At 48.5% G+C, this 20,154-nt stretch overlaps 1 protein-coding gene across 2 annotated transcripts in view; it reads left to right on the top strand.

Moving 5' to 3' along the window:
• Window positions 1-7,443: 7,443 nt before the first annotated feature.
• BCL6 (BCL6 transcription repressor) overlaps window positions 7,444-20,154 on the top strand; it is a 36,097-nt gene continuing 23,386 nt past the window's right edge. Inside the window, exon 1 of one of the 2 annotated variants that reach the window (XM_063131777.1) lies at window positions 7,444-7,538. The gene's annotated coding sequence lies outside the window, so the exon portion shown is untranslated. The remainder of the gene's footprint in view (window positions 7,539-20,154) is intronic. The other variant, XM_063131775.1, reaches the window with a different exon arrangement.

The following is a 20,154-nucleotide window of genomic DNA, read 5'->3' on the forward strand; positions in this document are numbered from 1 at the left end:
TGCATTGAGCAGGGGGTTGGACTCGATGGCCTTGTAGGCCCCTTCCAACTCTGCCATTCTATGATTCTATGATTCTAATGCTGTGGTGACACCCCGACTGTGGAATGCCCTTCCCTTGGAGGCCCGATTGGTGCCAACATTGATTTCATTTTGACACCAAATAAAAACATGACTTTTTAACAAAGCCTTTGATGGTTAAACTCACTGGCACATTGTTTTAACTGTTTTAACTGCATCTATTGCTTTTAAATTATATATTGTTTTAACTTGGATCATGGTTTAATTTGTTTTTAATTGTTTATATTTATTGTTTTATACTGTATGTTTTTATCTGTACACCGCCCTGAAATCTTAGTGATATAGGGCAGGATATAAATATTTTAAATAAATAAATTAAATAAATATAAAACTTAAGAATATTTGAAGAGCATTACATATATGTGAAAAATCCTTCTTCTGCAATGCATTCTGCACACCAATTTGTGGTTTGATCAAACATGGAGGAAAAATGGTTCACAAATCAGAGTGAGACGAACTGACTGTGTTCCCTGCAGGGGTTAATGTTTCCCTCACTAAACATCATTGTAATTGAAGATGTAATTAGGTTATTAAAATGTGTGGGTTTTTATTATTATTATTATTATTTAAGAAGAAGGAACGTTGCAGGAGTTTAATTGGGTGAGGGGGGGAAGGAAAGGGAAAAAAACAACTTAAATTTAAATTATGAGATACACTGGAATGTTGATTGTATGTACTGAAAGTTGCATTTCTAACCAACAGGTCGAGCTGCTAGGTGGGTAGCTGCACACCTTCTGGAGAAGCAAGTTCAAGCACATTTGGAACTCCTAAACTAACCTCCCACCCAGGAGAGAGTGGTGAAAAACAGCTGCCTCCTCACGAGGTATCATGTACCAAGGAGAGGAAGATGGCTTAGCGGAGCTGCAACTAGTTCAGTTTAACTTGAGCTGTCTTAGGGGACAGGGTTCGCTTGCATTCAGGTTCTGCCTGAAGGCCGGGGGTGGGGTGCTATTAGAGGCCAGGGAGGCAATTTCCCCCCAAGTCAGACTTGGAGTTCACTGACAGCTTGTAACGTCGTAGAGCAGGAATGAACTGTCACTTCCAAGAATACTCTCAGAATCCAAGCCCTGTGAATGTGGATGGCGAATATTCCCCAAATACTCACGTATTTGCCAAATAATATTCGTCAAAGATGTGATATCTGCCTCTAAAGAAAGCTCCCTTGAGATATTTGATTTCAAATATTTGATACTTGATGGCTGATATTTAACATTGTTTGACAGTTGACAAGCAACGGTATTTGTTAGATGACATGGCACAGCATTTAGCATTTGACAGCTGACAGCTTATGATATTTCATATCCCATGCCTGCCAATGCAATCAGTAGACGCCAGTAGGTCTAATGTTTCAAACGTTGAACATAAAGCTTCACATTGAAATTTGGAATGCTAAAGTTTTGCATGCAGAATGTGACAAAAGTTGGAAACAGTAGAGAATTGTTGGATATTTGCGAACAGGCATTTTGGTTCTTGGTATTTCATATTTGCAGAGCTTGCTTTCAGCTTTTTGCCTTTCAGAATAATATTTTCTTCGGTGGTCCCAAGCTTTCGGTGCACTGGGGTATGGATTGTGTTGTTTGATTTAGCAAAAGTGTTGGTCTCTCTGTATCATACAATTCTGGGGGGGGGGGGGGAAATAATCACCCTTCCTTCACACACGCAAGCCAAGCAAACCAGGGAATGTAGCAAAATAGAAATTCTTTGCACCAGAACTGAAATAGCATAACAGGAGAATTAATACGTCCATCACAGCTTTAAAATGTAGATTTTTAATCTGTGCTTTTTTCCCCTTTGAAAATGATGTCATTGTTACAAACCACCTGTACATTTCTACTGAGGACACACCATTTGCTGGATTCCAAAATCCATATATTGCAATACTTTTATTAGGCCAACTCAAAGATCTCAAAAATAAAGCTATTGCGTTATATAGATTTTGGAATTTTTCTTACAGCCTACATGGCTTTCCTTTTTCACTTGTTTGATGCATCAGATCCAAAAACTAGTTTCGCCATGAGATGTTGCCTTATGTCAAATGATAAATTTGACTATAAATCTGCCCAAGGTTGCAGTCGCATGAAACTCTCCCAAGATCCGACAAAATCAATGGGGCTTGCTTCCAAGTAAACATGGTCAGTGGCTGTGCTGCAATGCATATCCTACTTCTCCCGGTTAAGTCGTTTCTGGATCAAGCTTCCTGTCCTGTATCTGAGAAAAGCTTCGTGCAAGAAGTACATTTCTAGACTGCTTATCAGAATTCTATAATGTGTGTTTTCGTTTGCCTCTTCATCGAACACTTGCTTAAAAGCAAGACAATGAAATGGCTTTAAAAACAAAAACAAAACCTTGTTTTGCATTGCATGTTGCTTTTCCAAGAAGGGAAAACAGCAGGCTAAATTCTCCGAACTCAAGGCCAGGGAGTAGGCTGGTAGGAATGAGACATTTGGTCTGAGAGCCAAAGCTCAATATGCCCCCCCCTTTTTTAATTTCCATTAGATCAAAAATAGTAGCTTCCCTCGATCAAAATGGGAAGCAGTTGCATGCACTCTTGTTGTTTCGTTTTCGCGGGGGACAGGCCTGGTCCAACCTGATAAACAGCAGGAGGAGGGGGGCGCTCCAGGCAAATTGAGAAACTTCTCTGGGTAGGACACCTGCACACCTGCTCTGAGTTGTGGGGCAATTGTCCGCCCCCCATTTCCCCTGCTTCTCTTTAATCATTCATGCCACAGCACTGACTAGAACAAACCCTGTCACCTACTCTCCATTCCCTTGCATGGATCAAGGAAAAAGAGTTAACAGCCAGGAAAGCTGTCGAGGAGGAAATGCAGCCCTCCCCCTTCCCAGGTACATGCAACAAAATTTGGGGGTGGAAAGGAAAAGTGCTTAAATAAGCTAGCCATTCCCAAAAGGTGGCAATGATTCCCCTTTGTACAAAGGAAGACGTGCCTTGGGGGATGTGTACAAAGGGTCTGTATTGAGGCTCGGTCTCTTTTTTAAGACTACTTTCTGGGTGAAAATATATAGCTGGGGTAGAAAGAGACAATACCAACACCGAAGATTAGGAGCCTTATTGATCACAGTTTAGGATGGTTGGTTGGGGAATTCTATCGCCTACCATCCATCCTCAAGAGAGATCAATAAGAGCTCTTCCTTTCTATTTCAGTGCTGTCTCCACCTCTATATTTTCATCCTGTATATACTTTACTCAGCATTTACACTGTGCATTCAAAACGTTCCTATACATATTTATTTATTATTTAAACATCCCGCCCTATATCATTAAGATTTCAGGGCAGCATACGGATAAAAACATACAGTGTAAAACAATAAATATACACAGTTAAAAACAAATTAAACCATGATCCAAGTTGAAACAATATATAATTTAAAAGCAGTAAAAGCAGTTAAAAGAGTTAAAACAATGTGCCAGGGAGTTTAACCATCAAAGGCTTTGTTAAAAAGCCATGTTTTTACTTGGCGTCGAAATGCAATCAGCGTTGGCGCCAATCGGGCCTCCAAGGGGAGGGCATTCCACAGTCGGGGTGCCGCCACAGAGAAAGCCCTCTCCCGTGTCCCATCATAGCGTATGTGTTGCATTGGTGGGATGCGGAGAAGGGCTCCTCCAGAATACTGATATTCTGACTGATATTCTCAGTCAATTCTGCAACTCTGTAAGGTGGGCCCATGCTGTCACCCTCTCTATCTCACATATGGTGTGGGGCGAAAGACCAAGGCACTGTGGCTCGTCTAACGAAAATTCTCTTTTCAGGGTGTGGGAAGAAAAGGGCACCAGAATTTTATGGAATAGCATCATGCGTGGATATGCGCAATTATTGATTGATTGATTGCATTTCTATACCGCCCAATAGCCAAAGCTCTCTGTTCGGTTTACAAATAAACCCAGCTAGTGGTTCATGGCTTTGTTTGTTTTTTAAATCCTTTTCTCGGGCCTCCCTACCAAGTCTTTAAAAAAATGGAAGCAGGTGTGACCAAAATGCGTAGAATAACGGCTAAATGCTACATTTCTGCTGGTTTTGAGCAATGGGTGAAGGAGAAAACTGGTCTATGGACAATAATTCTTGAGAGTCGGCTAGGAATTTGATAAAAAATGACTTCCTGTTGCTCTGCAGTGCCCCCTCTGGCCACCTTAGGAACGGTAGCTGGGCCTGGGCAAAAGAATGTGTAGGAGACCGCATTCCTCTTTCACCTATCAGCTTATGAGAAGGAAATGCCAGGAGGTGGAGGAAGGGGAGACCGAATGAGAAAGACAGGTGCAAAAATGAAGAGCACTGTAACAAGTGAAGTCCACATTCAGGCATTGGAGAGGGAGAAAATAAATCACAGAGAATCAGGAATTCCGTGATACAGGATTCACGACAATATATAAATGTCCCTTTTAGCTCCCAAACTGTCCTGCCCAGCACACAATGTCCTGTAATCTAGAGATTGGAGTAGGGGAAGGTAATAAAAGAGTTTGATGCATTTTGTTTTCATTTGCAAAGGAAACAAAATAGGAAATTTGGCTAGGTGGAAATGTTCTGTCTGAACTACGGCTGTGGTCAAATACGAGGGGAAATTCTTCTAGAAGCACAGCTTTCAATCAGCCCATTTATAGTCTCAAACACAGAAATTTAATTTCAGAAAATAAAGATCTTTATTTTCAGAAAACCAGTTACACAGAAGTATATTAATTACAGGCAGCTCACATCCACACACACACAAATTATTGTTGAAATTGCTTAGAGACTATCGCACCGTTTTCTGAACTTCACACCCCCTTCAAATGTTCACAAACATGTTCTCAGCTGCAATCCTGGAATCAAGAGTAATCTAGGTTCCTCAATTACGTATTTATTTATTTATTTATTTATGAATTGCATTCAAAAAGACTGGTGTTTGTTTATACCCTAGCAATTGTTAGAAGGAACATAACCCTGACATTCTTCTTCTTTATTCTTTCACCCAAAAATCTGAGCACATCTGTTCTGCCCTGAGAATGAAAATCACACACACACAACACACGTTTGCAGAGCAGAACAAGCAATGCGAAGTGAAGGGCTGAGTGTCCCAAACAATTTGCATGTCATTTAATCAGGTTCCCGAAGCAATCTGATTAGCCCGTGAGACTGCGCTGTGATTCAGACTCCACGATCACTGTAAACACATTTCCGTTCTTAGTTTATCAAGCTCCCATTCTACTCCTTGTTTTCCTCCTCCTTCTGTCAGGCAGGGATGGGGCGGGGGGGGAGAGTTATATTTAGATCCTCCCATAATCTCACAACGATTAGGGTTTTATTATCATTAAATAAACAAATAATAGAGAAATCAGCTGGGTATGACAGCAAGCTAGTACAGACTAGGCCCAGCTAATATTGACAGTTGGAAAGGTTATGCAGTGCAGTTTTATGTTTATAACTTTAAAAAGAACGAACGAATATTTGGCAGTATCCCTTCCTCCTCATTTCTCCCCCCACTCCGCCACCTCCCCACAGAGGAATGCATCTCTGTAGCTTGGTGCAAGACCAACGTCCACGCTACACAGTTCAGTATCTAAAGTCTTCCTCAGTCCACAGAATGGAGGCCTTTCCAAATGTTCGGAGAGAAAAACCTGGTTCTATAAGTTGCTTTCAGGTGAACGAACAATGCCAATGCTTCATAATAATATCCCCCTATACATCTCATCAAAGTTTTTGGACAGGCACAAGAACATGTGAAACACACCAGGCAAACTGTTTAGTTCTAAGCAAAGCAAACATGCAAAGCAGAACGTGGCTTTGACAGCCGGGGGTGGGGTGGGTTGTCCCAAAAAGTTGCTTTCATTTTACATTTACTCCAGTCATTCCTGGCTCTTTTCAAGGACAGAGAAGGGAATCTATCCAGTACCCCCTCCCAGTGGATCGTACAGGATCAGATCTCCTGGGTTTCAACCAACCAGCTGCCCCATCCAGACCTGGGTGCCCACGGAACGCCAGGCTGCACTTTCCCCTAACCAGATTGCTGGGTTTCTCTAGCCTTTCTCTCAATCCTCTCCCCACCCCCATGCCATGAAGAGCTATTTGTCCCATTTTGGGAGCCCCCCACCACCCCACTCGCGATTCCTCCCACCTCCAAATGCTTGAAAAGAAAGCACAGTGGTTATTTCCATCAAGAATAATCCTCAGTTGATACATACGTACCACGCACAAAAAGGAACCACTTGTAAAAGAAACAAAAACCTGCCCAAAAAATACATCCAACAACCTTGGGAGGGGGGGGGAACACATTTTAAAAATAGATCTAAAACGCATAAGAAAAACACACCACGACCTTGTTGCATCAAGAGCAAATCCCCTTTCCCCCCCTCCTCTGAAATCACAGGAGCCCAAAGGGGGGGTATTTAAAGAGAGCGCAAAGGGAGAAAAAGTTTTTAAAAAATCCCACCGAACTCCAGATCCCTCTTTTCAAAGGAACGTTCCAATAAAGAAATAATAATAAAGTCCAATAATAAAGTCCCAAGCAAAGAAAAATTAACGTCTCTTTTTCTGCCCCGGCTTCTCCTTTCTTGCTCGCAGTTTGAGAACTGAAGGTCTGTTGTTCCTTCTTCGAGGTTTTTTTTTTTAAAAAAATGAGAACCTTCTCCTGTTTTTTTTCCTTTTCCCTGCAGCGTAATGAGGATTTCTCTTCACCCCCCCCCTCCTCCTCCTCCCCCCCCCCCCAAAGTCCTCTTCTCTTCTCCGTCGGTCGCTGTTTGGTTTGTTTGAAATCGAATCGGCTCCCATCAAACCCCCGCGCGCCCCTGAATCGAAACCGACATGCATTTATTTCTCCCTTTCGCTCTGTTTTTCTCTCTCTCTCTCTGTTCGGGATGTCAAGACCAGAGGCTGCTTTTGCAAGGGCCCTTTTCCCAGGGGAGGGGAGGGGGGCATTAAAAAAAAAAGAGGCTTTGAAGGTGGAGGGCTGGGGAGGGGGGGAGAGAGAGAGACACCCGAAGCAGCGAAATGGAATTCGCTCCGGATTTCTCTTATGTCACCGAATAGCAAATTAGTTCTCAGAATTCCGGGCGGGGGGGGAGGGGAGGGGAGGGGAGGAGGCAGAACTCTGCAACATTGTATTAAGGCCGAGCCCTGACGTCACAGAAGGCAAGGCCCCACGTGACTCCGGGAGAGCGGAACGTACCACCGGCGGCGGGGGTGCCCGAGCCACGCGCCCCTGGCCCTGCCCGGCCGACCCCCGGTTTTGTCCGGGAGTCGCCCCCGGGGACCCCCCTGGGAGACCCTAAGCGAGCCTCCCCGGCCCTCCGGGCGCGCTGTCGGGGGTCTGCGGGCCGCCGGGGCGGCTGAGAGCTCGGCGGATCCTCCCCGGGCTCGTGGCGATGGTAGAACCGGCAGCTCAAATTCCGAGAATTGAGCTGTGTTGATTCTTAGAACTGGGGTTCTTAGAAGTGGTGATGCAAGGATTTTCTAGGAAAGCGCGGAGACCAGGTGATTTGCTCTCGCTCCTTTGCAATGCTACTGTTGCTGCTGCTGCTGCCGAGGCTGCTGCCGCCGCTCTTGGGAGGAGGAGGAGGAGGAGGAGGAGGAGGAGCAGGCGGATAATAATAATAATACGAATAATAATAATAATACGGATGAGAATAATGTCACGGCGGCGGCGGCGGCGCTTCTCGGGCTGCGCGGCGGCTTTGCCTTGATTTTTTCATTTTATCCCCTTTTTGATGTGTTTTTGCGAGCGGCCCTTCTTCGCGCGGCGCTGTTAGGAGGATGGCTTTCATTGGTGCCGTTTTGTTTGGGAGGCTGACCTCGCTCCCTTTCCTCCCCCCCCCACCCCTCTCGCTCTCTTTTTGGCCCCGGCGCCTGTGCAGAGCGCGGCTGTGCGCGTCTCCCTCGTCCCCGTCCCCCAGCGTGGCAGGTGGAAGGTGGAAGGGAAGCGGCGGGGCGGGTGGGGGCCGAGGGAACCCCCTCTCCCACCGCGGAAAGAGCGCGGGGAGAAATGCCTGCGCTTGTCAGTTTCTGCTGCTTCCGATGCGGGGCGGGGGGCATGGCGCGGACGGACGGGGGGAGCGAGGGAGGGAAAGAGGGAGGGAGGGAGGGATGGGTCTCCCGTCCCTCGGCCGCTCGCGCGAGCGATGTCACGGCCGGTCCTTTCGGTGCAAAAGCGGCTCCGTTCCACGGCCGTGCCGCGGGCCGGAGGCGAAGGGCTCTGCGTCCCGGGCGGCTGGGCTCCCTTGAGCGGCTTTGCTCTTGGAATGCCCGGAGTGTCCGTCTCGTGGGGTCTTCTCTGGGGGAGGGGGGGTTGTTTGGGGGAGAGGAGCGAGAGATCCGGCGTTTGAAAGCGAGGATCGCGGGCAGAGGCGGCAGCCCAGAGCCGGGGCCGCTGCGCATCCGTGCGTGGGGAGCGGAAGGGGGGGTTCTCCCTGCCCCGGGAGCGCCTTGCCTGCCCTGTGCGTGGAGGCGACGGCCGGGGTGCTGCTTGTCCCACGAGGGTCGCTGAACGGTCTTAAAGGGGGGTGGTAGCGGTGAGAGCGGCCCTCTCCCCGCGTCCTCTCCCCCCTCCTCCCCATTTAAACCAACAATTGAATAAGATCGCGTGGCCAAACTGGATCCCCTCTCCTCCCCGGTTTCGCCGCCTCCCCGCCGGGCTTTGCTTTCGCGTCGACGCGCCTCGGCTTCTCTGTCCCGGCCGGCATTCGCCCGGGCAGCTACGAAGACCAGCGGCGGCGGCCGGTGGGAGGAGGGTTTTTTTCTGCCTTCTCCTCCTCCTCCTTTGAGCGAGCAAACAACCCCGCAACCCGCCGGGTGCCAGCGGGGCTTGCTCGCGAGTAAGTCGACCCAGGCCCCAAAACCCTTCTCGGGGCCGGGCGTGCTTCCTCGGGAGTAAGCCCACTGCGCTGGGGGAGGGGAGCGTCCTCTTGAGTCAAAGGCTCGGTAGTGCGTCCTTCCATGGTCGGGGAGGCGGGGGGGGGGACTTCTCCCGAGGAAATGGGTGCAGGATGATGAGCTTGAGATCGCTGCCCCCCCCCCCCCAATAAGCAGGCAGGCAGAACTGGAGCACTTTGGAAACTGGATGTGGAGCGTGTCTTGGGCCCCAACAGTTGTCGCTACTGTTATAAACCGCTTTAAAGCAGCCGTGTAGATGGTGCCTGGCTGGTGTTCGAGGGTGTGTGTGTGTCTGGCGGATAGCGGCTTTTCACGCTGGGGTGGCCGGCACACGCGTGTGAGTGTCGCTGCGTGACTTCAGGCGGGTTCCCAATGGCTGGTCTGGTCTTCCTGCGGCGGCTGTCATCGGCGGGGTCCGGGCAGCCACCCAACCGCTGCGCACGGATCCGCCGGCAGAGAGGAGGCGGCGGGCAAGGCGGGCGGGCGGGCGGGGGCCAAATGCGCCCCACGCGGCAAGCCTGAGGATGGGTGGCCCGAGCCGGGCGCGCAAGATGCGCCCTCGCGTCAAAGCATGACGGGGCAGAAAAACTCATTCAGGCGCAGGGATGCGCACACGCACACGCCCGCCCGCCCACTTTCTCGGGGGAGACAGAATCCACGGATTTTATTGGGGGGGGGGGGGTCGTAAATCGTCTGGGATTTTCGAGGGGCAGAAAGATGCTGGCGTGTTTGCGAACGGTGGGTGGGTGGGTGTCTACCTTTTTTTTAAAGTGGAGGAGGTCAAGAAATGGATGCCCGAGTTTTTTTGGGGGGGGAGGGGGGAGAGGGATGTATAGTTGGGGGGTGGGAGAAAGAATTCGAGACGTTTGGGACGGCCACATACTTATTTTGGCGACGGGGGACTTGATAAAGCCGCGATCATTCTCTAGGGATTATTAGTATTAGTATTATTATGGCAGGTAATTTCGATGATAACAACAATAATAAAATAATAATAATCTGCCTCCCCCAGTATAATCTCGAGATGTACCCGATATACCTAGGTGGGGGCGGGATTAGAGTTTCCGTAGAGAATAATATAACGGTCCCTGCCCCGAGGAGCTTCTAATCCGCAGCATGGGCTCGGCGAGAGACCCGACTCGGATCTCATGGAAGACGCTGCAGACGCGCGCGGGGGACGCCTGCCGAGCTGCGAACAGAAGCTGTTGATGGAAAACAGAGTCTGGGTGCTGGAGGCGGCGGCTGCTAAAGGAATATGCACCCCAGTTTTTCCTCTTCTCCGCCTCCCCCCCACCCTCCCCAAATATGGCTGGTTTGTATTCAAGAAACAGCCATTTAAAAAAAAATTAAAAAAAATGATGAGCCTATTTAAGGACAGAAGTCTGGCTTGTAAAATCTGAATAGCTCTAAAAATATGGTGATGTGTGGATGTGTGTGTAGGTTAGGTAGCCACGGGGGAGATTTGAAAGTATGGGGGGGGGGTTACCCCGGCTTTAAACAAATAGATAATCAAAATTGGGGTTATGAACCGCGGTGTCAGACTGAGTACAGAGACAGGCGCGTTTTTGTTAAGTGGTTGTCTTAAGGCTATCTCTGCGTCCCCCGGGGCAGACCTTATTCCGGAGTAAACTTAAGGACGGAGTCGCGAAGTCCGTGACCGGTGGCCTGGATTACCATTCCACTTGCTTGGATATGATGCCCTAAAACGGGAGTGTGTGGAGGAGGAGGAGGAGGAGGGTTCGAAGCGGGGTAACTACCCCGCATGGAGCGGAGCGGAGTTGCTGTTGTGCTTCTGGCCTCGCTTTCCCAGAAGGGTCCCGGCGGTCTCTTTCAAAGACGGGGATTTTTTTCGAAAGCAGCTTGGCCGCCTGTTCCTGGAAGGGGACAAAGAGGAATGAGACTGGCAAAGGGAGGTAGATGTTTTCCCCTCTGTAAACTGACCTCTTTTCTCTCTGCAGAAAGAGAGAGAGAGAGAGAGAGAGAGAGAGAGAGAGAGAGAGAGAGAGAGAGAGAAAGTGACAGATCCAAGATCTGGGTGGAGGCAAGCGAGGGGGATCCCCTGTCAAGGGTCCTAGAAATCCTTCCTCTCGTGAGCCAAAGGCTCGGGTTCAAGGCTGTGCTTGCATATTCCGGGGCCTCCTCCGCGCGCCACCCCCCACCCCCACCCCCACCCCCGCATTATTTAGAAGGCAGAGGGAGCCGGGAGAGCAGGCTGGAAGTTTGTTTGCGTAAGGCACGGCGGAGAAAGTCCAACCGAAGCCAAGTCCCGGAGTGGAGGCTGTTCCGGCCCTCGCGGGTCCGTTCCTTAAAGAGTTTCTTTTTTAAAGAGAGAGAGAGAGAGAGAGATGGTGGGGGGGGGGGAGGCACTCTTGTCAATTAAGGATGGATCAGGAGGGGAATGTGGGGAGGACGCCAAAAAGCATTAAACTTGTTTTGGGATGGAGTCATTAAAGCGGAAAGAAAAGTGCGAGGCATCTGACCTCTTTAAAAAAAAAACCAAAAAAAAAACACCCTCAAGATCCCCCCCACTCCCGATATTAATGCGTTTACATGACAGAGGGTGCTTAGATGCGTCTTCTCCTCCTCCCCCCTCCTGCTCCGAATTGTGGGGGGGGAGGGGGGAGACTTTGTTATGGAAACTTAAACCACTAACGTTGTGTGTGGGTCAATATTGACCTCTGGTGGTTAATTGTGGAATAACAGCGCTGGATCTCAGCCCCCCCTTTCATTTTCGTGTGTGTGTGTTCCCCCCCCCCCCCGGTTGCCAGGTCGTCTCACCCGCCGCCGCCCCCCCCCCCCCAGCACCACCCTTCAGTATTATGAAATAACCTTGATATGCTGGGAAAGGGGGGAGTGCTGTGGAAGAAGAAGTTTCCTTTCTTAATGAATGAATGAATGAATGAATGAAACGCATCTTTGAAGGAGCGCTGCTGAATCTGCCCTTGTAGTGATAGAGCTGCTGCGGCTTCTTTTAAATAAATAAATAATTAAATAAATAAACAAACCATTTGCACACTACTTCTGGACGGGCAGAATGCCTCCAGGTTTTAATCTTGTCTGCCCCCTAAAGAACACCAAGGTCCATTTTACAAATGGGGAAACTGAGGCTTGAGAGGAACTTGCTGAAAGCTGTCCTGTGCCTATCCAATATTGGTCCTGCTTAGAGTTGAAAGGAAGGGGGGGTGTCAGTTAGATTGATTGATTGCATTGCATTTTTATACCACCCAATAGCTGAAGCTCACTGGGCGGTTTACAAAAATTAAAACCATAGAAACAATTCATATACGGTATAAAAGCATAATATAAAATACAATATAAAGACTATCTTTGGATACAATCCGAGGAGTACACGGGTCGCCCGCAGTTTCTAAAGTGACATTGTCTTTTAAGGAATGCTACTCCTTGTTTAAAAGTGTATTTTACTAGCCTTTCCCAGCCAATTTTCATCACCATGCTGCCTGGGAATGATGGGTGTTGTAGTCCAACACATTTGGAGGGCACCGGGTTAGGGAAGGTTGCTTATAGGTTAGGAAAGGGAGTCTAAAAAAATAAAAACCTGGGATCCTGCAGGATTTCTATATGGGGAGTTGGAGAGTGTTTTCCATTCATTGCAAGACTTGTGCTTTTCAAAGCATATCAGCTGCTTAATTTTCCCATCAAATCAAAATGCATCACCAGCGTTGTTCTGAGGTTTTTAAATTGTTAAACTACCTTTCATGATGTTGTAATGAAAGCTTTAAAAGGATGAGGACAAAATGTGGCTTGCCTTTTTAAGTATACCCCAGGGGCCGCCATTATTATTATTATTATTATTATTATTATTATTATTATTATTTGCAGCAGGACACTAACTTCAGAATACTTTCAGGCAATACATTCGAAAAAGGGATTATTATTATTATTTTTATTATTATTTATTTATATAGTACCATCAATGTACATGGTGCTGTACAGAGTAAAACAGTAAATAGCAATACCCTGCCGCATAGGCTTACAATCTAATGTGTGTGTGTGTGTGTGTGTGTGTGTTTTAATGTCCACCATTCCTTGTGTGCAAAGTAAATATCACCAATTTAAATAGTCAATAACCACCTGGCAGACAAGTGGTAACTAGTCTCAGTTAGAAGTCATTCACAACTTTTTTTTTCCTATGAGGAAATGCACAGACTTCCTGGGGGTGGGGGGGGGGAGGCATTGATTTGCAAGCTTCCTCGGAAGTCAATGTCCCAGACTAGTGAGTTGTCAGACTGCAGGAGGAAATATGCCTTAACTCTTTGGTATTGTGTTTCTTGATGCTTATTGGCTGTGGAATGTCCACCTGTTATAATTTAGGAGTTTCAGCTGGAAACATTTGTCCAAGGAGAAGCTATGTCAAATGATGGGAAATCCTAGAACGTGTGTAACAAAAGAAAACGTACCAAAAAAAAAAAATGGAAATTAATTAAATTGTGTTCTCCAAGCTTGGCTGCAATAATTCAAAGGAGAGGAAAGAATTGGTACACCTTTCACTCCCACGTTTTCTTGCGCAAGTCCCATTAAAATTAGTAGGAGTTGCGCAAGAAAACCTCTGGGCGGATGGTGCCCGGTTTTACGGCAACGCAGCTAAAGGGTGCCACTGCTTGGCTTTAGTTCTAGGAAAGTTCGAGATCTGAAAGCATAAAGAGGTAAGATAGATAGTAGTTGTCTTCTAGTTTTGAAATTTTAATCCAGAAATCAGACGCTGAGAACTGCAAAGTTGGCAGGGCGCTTCGAAGGTTTCTTAGTCGTTCAGGAAAAAGTGATCCAAGGGGCACAATTGTGCCAACGTGAAAGCCCACTTAAGTCCGATGGTTTTCAGTGGGAATGATGTAAGCACTTGTTTAACCCTCCCATTGAAATGAATGTGCGTCCCAAGTGCGTAATATATGCCGGGCCATGTTTGGACCAGTGTTATGAGTCGGTGCAGCACTCTTGGAAAATTTGGGTGCTTCCAGACGGAGGGCTCCAAGCATTACCAGTTAGAAGGCATTTTGCAGTTCTTCCGTCTGGTAAATGGTCAGCCAATTCAGGATCGAGCCAAACTGGCATTAGCTTGTTGCAAAGGGAGATCCGTTAGCAAGGCACGATCTTGCAATGGGGGTGTGTGTGTTTGTACAGCGGCCTGTGGTGTGTCAGCAGCGTGATCTTCTCTGCATTTACCTCCCGCAAACTTTCACTTTGTTTTTTGGGTCAGTATCACTTGTGGTTTGCTGGGGAAGGGTGAAATGGCTTTTGAGGAAGTGGTTAGGGCCACAGGGACGTGTTTTTACTTCAGAACCTGATGGTGATTTTTTTGTTGAGTGCTAGGTTTGAGAAAACTCTGTGTACCTCAAACGTTTACGCCGTTCCCTCAAATGTATGTTCAATGCAAGTTTCCTTAACTCATCCCTCAATTCTGATTTATTTATTTCTTTTTTTGATATGTGGGGGCATAAAGATGAATCTCGTAAACGTCTTGAGCATTCTTGGTTATTTTGTTTCTTTGTTTGTTGCCGTCAGCTCAAAAATCGTTCCTGGCTCTTCAAGAGAAAATTCCCCTGCCCACTTGGATGACTAACTTCTGAATTTCCGATTTACTCCAGGGTTTTTACATCTTAGTTTGGCTGGATAGTCCCAAGAGGGGGATTTGCCTGGCTAGTGACAGGAGTCGCAAATGCCCTCCTTCCAAAGCTAATATCCTCAGCAGCTGTGCTACTGTTTTAAGCGAAGGGCCTGGAGGGTTGCTTATGAAATTCTCTTTCTGAATTTTGTCCCAAGGTTTGAGGTTCCAAATTACCAGACAGCATTGCGCAGTAGCGTGGATGCGCTCGCCAACCGCCATTCTCCCATACTGGGCTTCCTTCCGTGTGTCGTTTAGTCCTCTGGCCTTGCCCCGTTCTCTGCAGTTTTCAGTCCATGGCTTTTCTTCACTGATGTGCACCATTGGGAGCTCAGAAAGGAATTGCGTTGCCGCTCCCTTTTGGCATGGCCGCGTCATGCGCAGATGTGGTTGAGCACATGGTAACCTGTCAGCAGGGGGGAGGGAGGTGTCGTCTGAAGTGTAGCAAACCGCACACACCGATTCCCAAAACTTAATTTTAGAAATATTTGGAATTCCACAGGGAGGCAGGTGGAGTGGGATGGGGCGGAGTTAACCCACGAAACAAGAGCGAAGCAGTACAGAGAACGCCAGGGCGCCCTAAATTACTTGCGGGATCTTTTGATCTCTAAGGAAATTATACGGCTAATGTCATCTGCTTTGTGCCACGTCTGCGGAGGTTCTCTGCAGGGTTCCCATTTGGCAGGTGGCAAGGGAGGCAGAGTAATAGTAGCTGACCCTGAGACCAGCCAAGGGCCAGTCAAAACTGAACCTGTCTGTTAGAACATCCCCACCCTAAAGTGTGGGCGCATGTGCTGAGCTTCCATACCTAGCTGAACACCAGCTGGAGGACCACCCCCACCCCCTGGTGGATCTTCAGTAAAACTTCAGACGTGGCTGAGGAGGGACTTTGTGGAACATCTGTCATTTGACTGGTGGCTCTCGACTCTTCCTTAAGTTTAACATGGCTGAAGCTGGCCACCGAATGGCTCTCCGTTTCATCCCCACACCAGATCTTTAGGTGTATGCTTCCTGGACACCCTTTAGCTATCGACCTGTTCTTTAATCAGCCAGGAGAGCCGGCTAATGGCGTTCCTGGGGTGTAAAGCAATGGAGGGCCCTGATCTGATTGCAAAGGAAAAGCCGATTGACGACTTATCCATGCAGGCCTGGGTAGGTTGAAAAGAGTCCTTCTAGTCCTTTGGAAGCAGCAGTAACCACAGCCGTTCCTTTTATGGGGAGATGTGATGAAACTTCCAAAACTGGTCATGGTTAGCCTCCCCCTGCCCCATAGAGGTGCTGGGTGGGGTGGACCAGCCTTCCTCAAACTGAGGGACTGTGTTCAGAGGAGGGCAACCAGGATGATCAGGGGTCTGGAAACAAAGCCCTATGAAGAGAGACTGAAAGAACTGGGCAGGTTTAGCCTGGAGAAGAGAAGATTGAGGGGAGACATGAGAGCACTCTTCAACTACTTGAAAGGTGGTCACACAGAGGAGGGCCAAGATCTCTTCTTGATCCTCCCAGAGTGCAGGACGCGGAATAACGGGCTCAAATTAAAGGAAGCCGGATTCCAGCTGGACATCAGGAAAAACTTCCTGACTGTTAGAGCAGTACGACAATGGAATAAGTTACCTAGGGAGGTTGTGGGCTCTCCCACACTAGAGGCCTTCAAGAGCAGGCTGGACAACCATCTGTAAGGGATGCTTTAAGGTGGATTCCTGCAATGAGCAGGGGGTTGGGCTCGATGGCCTTGTAGGCCCCTTCCAACTCTGCTATTCTATGATTCTATGATGTCCTCCAAATGTGTCGGACCATAACAACGCTGGCAGGGACTTATGGGAGTCGCAGTTGAAGACATCTGGAGGGCAGCAGGCTGGAGCGGTGCATTCAGCGTAAGGGGCAGTTAATTCACTCCTATCTTCTGCCAAGAAGGACGGCCTCTTGGCTCAACTGGCACTCTTTCCTGACTTGAATTTCCCTGTTTCTAAGAGCAGGCTGGAGGTATGGGTGGCCCAGCCCCTGCTCTGGTTCCATGACGTGACCCTCTCTGCCAGTACATCTGGGCACAGGAGCAATTCCGCCATGTGCTTCCGACTTCGCCCCTTTCTCTGTGGCTTTAGCTGCCTCATAGAGACATCGGGCACCATCTTATACTGAGCTCGACCATTGGTCCATCTAGCTCAGTATTGGGAACACTGACTGGCAGCCGTGGCTCTTTCAGGCAGGAGTCTTTCCACACCCTACCTGGAGAAGCCGGGGATCGAACCGACGGCCTTCTGCATGCGAAGCAGCTGCTCTGTCGCACTCTGTTCCAGTTGCTTTCTTTCCTTAGGATGCTGCGCACGTCTGGAGCAGAGAATAGTGAGGCTGGTGCTAGAACAAGTGGAGCAAACCAGAGCAAGGGGCAGACAATGGCTCTATAGATCATAATGGTCCGTCAGTCCACTCCGCAGCCTGAATTGAATAACACTGGAATGGAGTTGGTGGCAACGAACAGATCAATCCCACATAATGCAGAGGACATTATGCATTTTCCTGCTTCCTTTAAGCCAGCCTTCCTCAACCTGGGGCGCTCCAGATGTGTTGGACTACAACTCCCAGAATGCCCCAGCCAGCTGGCTGGGGCATTCTGGGAGATGCAGTCCATCACATCTGGAGCGCCCCAGGTTGAGGAAGGCTGCAGTTTAAGCCCCTATGTCCACTTCGTTCTGCTGATTCTGATTCAGAAAGCTAGTATTGGTTGTTATTTCTTAATATATGAATATACACTGAATTTCCTTGTCAACAGTCCACGTTGGATCCCAAACTCGATAGCACCCATATATTTCCAGTTTAGTGTATTTAGTTTCCAGACTAGAGCCACCTGCTTGCAGCTGACCTCTAGCGAAACCATGCCACGGTGATGTTGTCAACCTGCATACGGCCTGCCTCTGCATATCGGAGGTGAAGTCTGTTTGCCGTGGAAAAACGGGGCGCTTTCCAGCAACAAATGGGATTTGGCAGCATCTCTTATTAGCAGAGGATATGTTGACTCTCTGTGCCCCCCCCCCCCGGAGAGATGGGAGATTTTCTAGTGGTATAGAGCAGGCTTTCCCGCAACCTGGTGCCTGCCAGATGTTTGGGACTTCAACTCCCATCAACTGCAGCAAGCACGGCCGATGGTCAAGAATGCAGGGAGTTGTCTTCCAATACATCAGGAGGGAAACAGGTTCCAGATGGCTGTTCTGGCACCTCCTTCTTTCCTATTCCAGGGGAGATGTTTGGCCTGTGAAAAAGCCTTCAGGATTGCTTTGAAAGTCATAGAATCATAGAATGGTAGAGTTGGAAGGGGCCTCTAAGGCCATCGAGTCCAACCCCCTGCTCAATGCAGGAATCCACCCTAAAGCATCCCTGACAGGTGGCTGTCCAGCTGCCTCTTGAAGGCCTCTCGTGTGGGAGAACCCACGACCTCCCTAGGTCATTGGTTCCGTTGTCGTACTGCTCTAACAGTCAGGACGTTTTTCCTGATGTCCAGCCGGAATCTGGCTTCCTGTAACTTGAGCCCATTATTCTGCATCCTGCACTCTGGGATGATTGAGAAGAGATCCCCCTCTGTGTGACCTTAAGTGAGATCCTGGTGCCAGGCTTGAATTTCTTGCTAGGACAACTGATGGTGTCAACAGAAACAGAAGGTTTGGTTAAGCCATTGGCACAGAGGTTGGATTTGCCGGACCCCTTTTAACATAACGTTCCAGCTCACGTCTGCATGGAGCACTCCTGTCTACGCAGGCACACATCAAGAAAGGTCTTTCTACTTGATACTTAGGTAGCAGCTGAGAGAATGCTTCTTGGTGATGTAATACTTCGTCTGATGCTGGGGCAGTAGCATCTGTCTGGAAAGTCAGCCGAAAAATGCTTAAAATAAATACACTTTAAAAAAAAATTCCCATGGACTTTACTCTTTTTTTAAAAGTATGTATGAATCCAGTGGATGTGCTAAAAGGAAGCTACTGGTCTACCTAGTCCAGTAATGTCCATTGCAGCCATCCCCAACCTGGTGCCCTCCAGACGTGTTGGACGGCAACTTCCATAATTCCCATCCAACACATCTGGAGCATGCCAGGTGGGAAATGGCTGGTCTATTGATGGGCAGGGACTCTCCAAGGCTTCAGGTTGAGATCTTCCCCACCTTGCTACCTTTGGTCATTTTCAACTGCAGATATCAGGGGATTGAACCCAGGACCTTTTGCCCGCCAAGTCTGACGTCTGTCAGTTTCTGGGATGAACCCGTGATGGGTCTGTCAAGCGGTGAGCGGTTCCGTTTCTCGACTGCCTTGCGGGTCTGCCGGACGGAAAAGCAGATTATGAATTTGAGAAACGCGCTCCAACGCTGAGCCGAGCTGTGATATTTTAGAACACTTTGGAGCCGGCAGGGATTGGGGGAGCAAGAGGGGGGAATTCCACAAGGTTTCAGTCTCTGCAAGATGTTCCTCCCTCAGCCGGGCCTTCTCCTTTCAGTGTCTTCATTGGAAGCCACATGGCTTTTCCTGGGTAGAGGCTGATGATAACCAACCTCTGTTCTATTCCATTTCCTCGAAGCATTTGTCTCCTTTGGCAGGAAATTGGATCCGCTGGAACAGAATGGTCGGCATAGACTTGTGGTAACTTATTAGCCACAATACAGGGCATGAGCAGGGTATGAGCTGGTGGACCCTTTGATCTGTCCTGGCAAAGTAACTTCAGCACAATGAACCTTCCCCCCACTCCTGTTTCTATAAATGAAACTGAACTCATTCATCTTGGACAGCAAAGAGGGACTGCTTACCTGGCAGATAAAAGCCCTCTCTCTAGCAGTGGGGAAAACCCAACAGCCCTATGGCTGATGACCTCTCAATATAGGAATATCAGTGACATACATACCATTCACCTTCCGAGGACTCTTCTTACCTGCCACGGAACCACGGTGGGGCTTCTTCTGGGTGCACGTCCAAAGGGTGCACTGTGCACCCTAAAGCATCCCTGACAGATGGTTGTCCAGCTGCCTCTTGAAGGCCTCCAGTGTGGGAGAGCCCACAACCTCCCTGGGTAACTGGTTCCATTGTCATACTTCTCTAACAGTCAGGAAGTTTTTCCTGATGTCCAGCTGGAATGAGCATGACTGAGAACAACTATTGAAGAGAGACTGAAAGAACTGGGCATGTTTAGCCTGGAGAAGAGAAGATTGAGGGGAGACATGAGAGCACTCTTCAAATACTTAAAAGGTTGTCACACAGAGGAGGGCCAGGATCTCTTCTCGATCCTCCCAGAGTACAGGACACGGAATAACGGGCTCAAGTTAAAGGAAGCCAGATTCCAGCTGGACATCAGGAAAAACTTCCTGACTGTTAGAGCAGTACAACAATGGAACCAGTTACCTAGGGAGGTGGTGGGCTCTCCCACAAGAGGCAGCTGGACAACCATCTGTCAGGGATGCTTTAGGGTGGATTCCTGCATTGAGCAGGGGGTTGGACTTGATGGCCCTGTAGGCCCCTTCCAACTCTGCTATTCTATGATTCTAACCCTCCTCCAGATGCTCAGGTGGCTGCACATCAGGGCCGGGGCGGGACTGTAGGGGCAGGCAAGGTGTACATCCTGAAAGTTGTGGTT

The sequence above is a fragment of the Elgaria multicarinata genome, chromosome 8, assembly GCF_023053635.1.
Source record: "Elgaria multicarinata webbii isolate HBS135686 ecotype San Diego chromosome 8, rElgMul1.1.pri, whole genome shotgun sequence".
Taxonomy (NCBI): Eukaryota; Metazoa; Chordata; class Lepidosauria; order Squamata; family Anguidae; genus Elgaria; species Elgaria multicarinata.